We start from the raw sequence: 6,308 nt of genomic DNA, 5'->3' as shown, positions 1-6,308 counted from the left end.
TTTTCTTTCCCATAGTATCTTACCAATTTGCATTCCCAACTGTATGAAGATTTTTTTTTCTAGAAAAAAAAGATGGCTGAATAGGGTAAGGACGTGTTTAAACAGATGGAGGGTCATTAGACAGAGTGAAGCAAAGAGTCTGCAATCCCAGGAAATAGGAGTGGGACAGGCTGATGGCAGAGGGACACCTGGAGATGCGTGAACATACGCAAGCAAGCAGTAGAGACAGCACAGTGGTGTTGCAGTGACCAGATACCCAAGCAGTGGTCAGTGATCAGAGATCTGAGCTCCACCAGTGACCAGGTGGAAAGAGGATTTCATCAAGAGCTCAGGAGGTGAACCTAGGCATAGAACTGCCTGTCCAGCTGATTTGATTAATTCAACCATGAGCAGAAGCAAAGTGGCAGAGTCCAAGCAGACAGCTGCAGGAACCAGGTAGATTTCATGTCTCAGACCCCCACCAGTGCCACATTGGGCACCATTTTGTGTACTGAGGTAAAAGTTGGGGGTGGGACTGGTAGGTGGAAGAATAGTGAACTGCACATGTGCTAAACCAGGAAATTCTGACTTGAAGCATTGCACTGGTCCCATAGGAAAAACAGTACTTGCTTGGCATTCTCCAGGTTCCACTCAAAATAGGTCCGGGTGACCTCCAGACCTAATGACCAGCAGGCCTAGATGTTCAGCAGTGCCACATTAGGTGCCATTTTTTGTACAGAGGCAAAGACTGTAAGGCTGAAGGAACAAAGCAAACTGAACAGGCACTCAACTAGGAGAGAACTCACTTCCAACTCAACTCATTGATCGCACATCTGATCTCACAGGGAAAATAGTACCAACTTGGCATCCTATAGGTTCTACCCAAAATGGGTCCAGGTGGCCTTCACACCTAATGGCCATCAGGTTCCAGCAAGAACAAAACCTCTGATAATCCAGTGGTTTAGGACAGCTGGTATCTCCCTAGTCCTGGGAAAGACTGTGAAGGCAACAGTGTGGCCACAACACAGGATTACAGTGGGTGGAAAGTGATGAGCCATGAGCTGGAGACCTGGAGCTACAGGGACCATGGTGGAAGCCTAGCACAAGAGCCCAGGACCAAAACTCACTGGAGGAAGCAGCAGCAATGACTGCAAAAAAACCGGGCACCAAGCACAATCAGTAAAATCAACTTGTAAACCAGTAGGCAACACAATTTAAAAACCAGTCTTAAGGAGAGAAATCTGCTAACCAGAGTAGCAATGACCAAGACCAAAAGAGGAGACAGAGGCACAATGGATATTAGTGATGCCTCTCCTGCAAAGGAGCCAAAGTGATTACTAACCTCAGAGTTAACTGAAGAAGATCGAGGAAATTGGGATAAACAATTTTAAAAACTTGCTGTAAAGCTTAGCACCAATGAAAAGACATACAAGAATTCAATGAATTTAAGGAATATGCCCCTTAAAAAATAGCAACACTGAAACATAGACAAGATGAATAACTGAAAATCAAGAGCACACTGAAGCAAGTTAAAATTCAGTGGAAAGACTCAATAATAGAATGTGTGAAGCAGAGGAAAGACTCTCAGAATTGGAAGACACTTCTTTTAACAATGAGTGGAAAAAATCACAAAGCTGGAAAGAGCAACTGAGTCAAACTAAGGAAAATATTCAAAAATTATGGAATACTATTAAGAGGTCAAATAGAAGAGTTATGAAAGTTCCAGAAGGTACAGAAAGAGAAGCTGGGTTTAAAATGTATTCAATGGGCCTGGCACGGTAGCCTAATGGTTACAGTTCTCATCTTGCAAGCATTGGGATCCCGTATGAGTGCCAGTTCATGTCCCAGCAGCCCAACTTCCCATCCAGCTCCCTGCTTGTTGCCTGGGAAAGCAGTGGAGGATGGCTCAAAGCCTTGCGACCCTGTGCCTATGTGGGAAATGAGAAGGAGGCTCCGGGCTCCTAGCTTTGGATTGGCTCAGCTCTGGTCATTGTGGCCACTTGGGGAGTGTGTCAGCAGATAGAAAATCTACCTTCCTGTCTCTCCTCCTCTCTGTATATCTGACTTTGCAATAAAAATAAAAATAAATCTTAAAAATGTATTCAATGAAATAATAAAGGAAAATTTGCCTAATTTAGAGAATGAATTAGGCAACAAAATACAGGAGAGGCACAGAACTTAAATACGGTTGAACAAAAGAGATCTTCAGCATGACACATCATAATCAAGCTCTCTTCTGTTGAAAACAGGAAAAAGATTCTTACACATGCATGTGGAAAAAATCAATTAACCTGTGGAGGAAGTCCAATCAGACTTACAGCTGACCTCTCAGAGGAAACTATACAGGCCAGAAGAGAATGGAGTGACATCCCAGATTCTAAAAGGGAAAAATTGTCATAATGTACCCAATAAAGCTCCCCTTTGTCTTTGAAAATGAGAGAAAATTTCACAGTAAAGGAAAAACTCAAAGAATTTGCTCCTTCCAGACCTGCCACACAAACAATACCTTAAAATGTTCTCTTGACAGAGAAAAGGAATAGTACCAAAACCAAAAGCAAATGTGGAGAACATCCCAATAAAACAACAAAACTATATCAAACAATGACTAACCCATTGATAAAATGATAGGACCAAATTACTACATATCCATATTAAACCTAAATGTAAATGGCTTAAACTCATCAATCAAGCATCACAGATTAGCAAACTGGATCAATAAGCAAAATCCATTTATCTGTTGCCTACAAGAGACACATCTGACCAACAAAGATATGCAGAAACTGAAAGGATGGAAAAAGATATTCCAGATCAATGGGAAAGAAAAACAAGCTGGTATAGCCATTCTTATATCAGATAATATAGTTTTGTGTGAAAAAAGTATCAAAAGAGATGAAAAAGGACACCAAAAATGATCAATGGATCCACTCAGCAAGAAGCAAGCATCTTACTAGGTTTTTAGGATCTAATTTTTTTCATCTCTAATTTTACTTGGTTTTTCTCTCTTGTTTTTCTTTGTTAGTCTGGCTAAACATTCTTTTTGCCCATCCTCTTATAACATGGCCCTTGTTGCAATTTGCAGTTGTTTAGAATCAGTTCCATTTATTTTTATGTGATTTTTATTATTCCTTGCTTCCTATTCAGTTCTTCTTTTTTAATAATTCCTTGAGATGCATTTATGGGGACTATAGTAATGGAGACTATCATATCCAGATGTGAGGAGACAATGCAAAGTGTATCTCTACATCAAAATCAAACATGGACTTCCAATGAAACTGTTAAATACATCTTGACAATAGGATGTTGGACTCTCTGCCATTGTCCATGCCTACAGTGCCAGGTTATACTTAGAGAACAGAATGATGGACTATGACTGTTTATGAAGGTCTCTACTATTGTAATAATGTGGGGGAAACCAGCAGGGAGTAGGGGTGGAATATGATGTGTAGGAGGGAAATCCCAGAGCCTATGGAACTATATCATAAAATAATAATTTTAAAAAGTTTTTCCTGCTCCACAGCTTTGTGAATACATCTTTTTAAAATTTTGGTGTACTTTTTATAATAACCATCATAACACATGTGAAGTAATGGCATGTTGTGGCTTTAATTCTTTTTCCTTAAATTGGCTTAGCTATTTGGGGTATTGTGTGGTTCCACATAAACTTTAGCATTGTTTTCTATTTCAACAATAAATGTCACCAGAACTTTAATTTACAATTCACTGACTCGGTATTCAATACAGTATGAACAATTTAACATTATAAAATCTTTCTCTCCGTGAATATTAAATATATTTGTATTTATTTGTGTCCCCATCAGTTGCTTGTATCAGTGATTCTTAGTTTCCATTGTAGAAGTCTTTCATGTTATTGGTTAAATTTATTTCTGAGTGTGCTATTGCTTTTCATACTATGATAAGTGAGGTGGTTTTTCATAATTTGGGGCTAGTTCACTGTTTCTATATAGAAATGCAACTGATTTCTACACGTTAATTTTGTATCCATTAATTTCACTGAGTTCATTTACTGCTTCTAATAGACTTTTTTGGGTCATACTCTTTAGGATTTTATTTAATTTTGATTTTTTGACTTCTTCAATCTTGCTTAAATGCCCTGGCAAGGACGTCCAGTAGTATGTTCAATAGAGCGATGAGAGTAGTAATCCTTGTGTTGCTTCTGATTTTAAAGGAAAAGCTTTCAGGATTTTATGATTGATTTTGATACGCTCTGCAAATTTACCATATATGGGTTTTGATATATGGAGATTAATTCATTCTACACCTTGTCCATAAAGGATTATTATGATAAAATTTGTTGAAATTTGTCAAATGTTTTTCAGCATGTGTTGAACAGATCATGCAATTTTTATTTTTTCTAATGTGCTGTGTTATGAATGATTCATTTCTGTATGTTGAATCATTCTTACATTCCTGAAATAAATCCCACTTGGTCTCATCTTAATTCTTTTAATATGTTGCTGAGTTTTATTTGCTAGTACTTTCTTATTACCATCTATACCAATGTTAATCAGAATTATTGTCTGCAGGTTTGGTTTTTTTTCTTGAAGTCTTTGGCCTTGGATGTCAGGATAACAAATAATGATGGCCTCAAAACGTAAGCTTGGAAAAGTGTGACAAAGACTGGTATTTGTTCTTTAAAATATATATTTATGTTTGGTTATCTATTAAATCTTTTTCTTGTGTATAATGTTTATTCAAATTTTTAATTTCTTTATGTCTTGGCATGTTTTGCATTTTGGAATTTTTTCTATTTCACCTAGGTGATTCAGATTATTGTTGTATTATTGTTCAGTTTACTCTTTTACAATCCTTTTCTTTGCTGTAGAATTGGTAGTAATATTCCTATTTTCATTTCTTATTTCAGTGATTTGATTATATTTTTTTTCTTAATTCATCTGGCTTGTCAGTTTTATTGACCTTTCCAAAGAAGTAACCTTTATTTTAATTGATTTTCTTCTAATGTTATTCTATCATTTTTTTTATGTCTTCTCAAATATTTTTATTTCTTTCCTCTGCTGGTTTTGAGGTTAATTTGCTTTTCTTCTTCCAGTTCTTAATGTTGCAAAGTTATATTCTTGATTTGAGGTCTTTCTTCGTTTTTAATGCAAATAGCTACACATTTCCATCTTTTCCTTGTCTCTTAAGCTGCAGTATGCTAGATTTTCATTTTGATTTTCATTCATCTTTCTATGTTTTTCAGTTTCTTTGTGATTTCTTTTCACCAATTGGTCATTTTAAATGAAGTGTTACATTTGCAAAACTTCTATATATTTTTCTACTTCTATTGTTGATTTATAACCTCATTGTGGTTAGACAATACACTTTTTATATTGTCAATCATCTAATTTCTACTGATATTTAATTTATGTCCTAACATGTAGTTCATCTTAGAAAAATATCCTGTATTAACTAGCTTTTTATTACTTTAAGGAAATACCAGAAGCAACTTACTTGCAAAGACAAAAGCTTTTTTTTTTTTTTAATTTTGGTTTTATTTTGCTTCTTTTCTTTTTTTAAATCAGAAGTTTTTAAAGTTCACAGTCCCAGATCAGGTGGGTCTTCTGGTTCAGCACTTGTGTCCATACTCTTACTGGCAGCGCCCTGGAGCAGTGCAGAGTATCCAGACCAAGAATGCAATATTCTGTATATATCTCTCTGGCAGTTTCCCTACTCCTTTCCTTAAAAAGTCTTAATTCTGAGTCCTACCCTAAAGAATTAATCCATCTCATCAGCTTCTCAAGAGGCCACACCTCTCTCCACACACAATACTTGAATTAAGTTATCCCTCTCTTGTTACCATTGGGTTGTTTAGGGATTAAACAACTGATATCAGGGTGGGACAAATTTTCAAAAACAACTCATTCCATGTGCAAAAATCTATTCTTGCTTTTGGATAGAGTGGCCTGCACATATCTCACTGGTTCAGTTTGATCTAGCCATTGAATGTTAATATCTAAAACAATTTAGCTTATGGAGATGAATATTAGATGGACAAATATATCATGTTAATTTAAGATCAATTATTTTTTAATATTCTTCCATATTCCTCTGGAAATTCATTTTCCATTATATTTCTTAATGTGTTTGAAAAAATAATCTGATCTATTTAAGATCTCTGGGTTTAGAAATTGCAAGAGTATAAATAGAAAAATTCATCAAAATCAAATAATTTTAATTCTGAAACAAAAATGCCTAAAGACATTATCAAATTCTATTCCCTAAAGAATAAATTAATTAAGTGTTAAAATAAATGAAGGACATGAAGTTAACTGAAGTCAGCATTACAATGCAATCTGAAATATGGGATTTAT

This window comes from Ochotona princeps, chromosome 1, assembly GCF_030435755.1.
Source record: "Ochotona princeps isolate mOchPri1 chromosome 1, mOchPri1.hap1, whole genome shotgun sequence".
NCBI lineage: Eukaryota > Metazoa > Chordata > Mammalia > Lagomorpha > Ochotonidae > Ochotona > Ochotona princeps.
Note: the sequence above shows the minus strand (reverse complement) of the source record.